General features: G+C 39.6%; 1 non-coding gene across 1 annotated transcript; it reads left to right on the forward strand.

Annotated features, from left to right (window-relative positions):
* The first annotated feature begins 1712 nt into the window (after positions 1–1712).
* LOC125549801 lies at positions 1713–1833 on the forward strand. The gene has a single exon (XR_007301515.1). It is a non-coding gene; the product is annotated as a small nucleolar RNA SNORD14 (small nucleolar RNA).
* The last annotated feature ends 377 nt before the right edge of the window (positions 1834–2210 follow it).

Below are 2210 nucleotides of genomic sequence, written 5' to 3' on the forward strand. Positions count from 1 at the left end.
AAAACTATATGAGCCCTCCAACTAAACAAATGTCACCTTTCTCAACTATGGAGCAAACTACATGAATGTGTTTGTGTTTCTTTTCTTATCTTATTGCCTTGCTGGACAACATAAAAATGGACTACTTTTGTTCTAACTAGGTAGGTGTTATAATGTTCTCATGATGGGTTGTGATGCCGACGTACACGTTCTGTGCTTATCGTGCTTCTTCTGCTGTAGTAATATTGAGTGTCACAGTTTTTTAATCAACCACCAATATGATTGTTTGATCCCAAAACCATGCCATGGGTAGTTCCTATATGAACATCATTATATATAGGTCGTGCTGATTCCTGTAACTATAAGACAAGAAGGAGGATTGCCATACTTTGCATTCATGGGGTGTCGTAAGCATGGACAGGGATAATAATCTTCTGCGCACTTTTGTTTCTCAGTATAAAGCCAACTGGAAATGAGGCTATTGTGCTTCTTGTGACGATTCTGCTATAATAGTCGTTGTCGTAGATTTAGCCCTCAAGCTTAGTTATGATTTCGATTTCATCTACCGGTGATTATTTGATTCCTGGGGCTCATGTACATCTGTGAAATTATGCCATGCTTCTGTCCTAGGTACCCCAAAATCTCACTTTGTGATCAAGTGTTCTCATTTTGGTTTCGTACATAGTGCTCAATGGTATTTTTAGTTTTGAATGAACCCCCCATGGTACTTTTTACTTGGGAAAACTTTGTTTTTGCCACTCTAGTTTTTGCCAACTTTGCTTATGCCACTCTAGAATTTGACATTTCATTTTTGCCACTCTTAGTTTTTGACAATATATCACTTTCGCCATTCCGTGGCAAAAGCAAAAAATTTAGAGTGGCAATTGTGATACATGTCAAAAGCTAAGAGTGGCAAAAGTGAAATGAAAAATTATCGTTTTTGCCACGGAATGGCATTTGTGATGCATTGTCAAAAGTTAAGAGTGGCAAAAGTGAGATGTCAAATTCTAGAATGGCATAAGCAAAGTTGGCAAAAACTAGAGTGGCAAAAACAAAGTTTTCCCTTTTTACTTACGCAAGTCAAAATAGTAATACTTTCAACTTCTGTAGCCTTGTACAATATGAGGAGCATGGTGCCCTTGACACCGAGGAGGGTGCCGGTGACCTTGGCCTGGCCGGCAAGGATGTGGATGTTGCTCTTTGCCCCTGCCTCCTCTCCTCTCCCCCTGCACGTGGGTGAGGGCAGCTTTCTTCCCTCCTGGCGGCTATATGTGTTGAGATTCCAGATTTGAATAGCAACTGAAGTTTGGTGCAGTTTGTATGCACGGGCATAGTTAGACATTGGTTCAGATTTGAAAATGGAGCAAACTGTGCGCACATCACGTTTTTGCCCAGTTTCTGTGTACGTTTCGATTAAACTTTTACTAAGTCCGCAACATGATGGCTAGACTGATTTATACCAGTGGTTTTCTCTATCCATATGTAATTGCGCCATTGTAGAGGGAAAAACACCATTGAAGGTAGACACTAGGATACTAGACTGTTTAAGAATACAATAAAATGGGAAAGATAAATCCAACATCGATCTTTTATCTTGTTTGCTTTGCGTGTTGATAGGAACCTGACATTGTATTTTGGTCGGTTTACAGAGCTGGTTATTGTAATTACATCTTTGTTAACGAGTAATTGACCAGTTCTAGCCGATATGATTTGATCAATTGGGGGATATGTTATGGCGCTGATGATAAATTTAAGGCTTGTTTCTCAAAACATTCGCATATGCCGCCTAAGAGCTTTCACCCAGCCAGGCTTGAGAGCTAATGCTGCTAATTCCTTCCTTGGATGTCTGAGCCTTGTTAATATCCCCATACATTGTTGTCTAAACTATAGGGATGACTCCTTTGCTATAATCATGATTGGTTGTTATTCTGCAACGGAACTTTGGATATTTGTTCAATTGATATGTATTAACTAAGCTATGTATGTTCTCAACTACAAGTATTCCAAACCTGATATTTGTGGAGCTACTGCTGTTGGGTACTCTTCTGATGGCTAAAAGGTGTTGGCTTTGGAATGATCATTTTCTCCTGTAGCTCCACTATAGAGTGAAATTATGTGGCTTTTCTGTAGGGTTTGGTTCTGCGATCATGATGTCTAGTGGTGGTCTACACAGTTACAATCTTTTGATTGCGGTCATCTTTCTTGTCGACGAAATATGTCACAACATTTGT

The sequence above is a fragment of the Triticum urartu genome, chromosome 3 (assembly GCF_003073215.2).
Source record: "Triticum urartu cultivar G1812 chromosome 3, Tu2.1, whole genome shotgun sequence".
NCBI classification, from domain to species: Eukaryota; Viridiplantae; Streptophyta; class Magnoliopsida; order Poales; family Poaceae; genus Triticum; species Triticum urartu.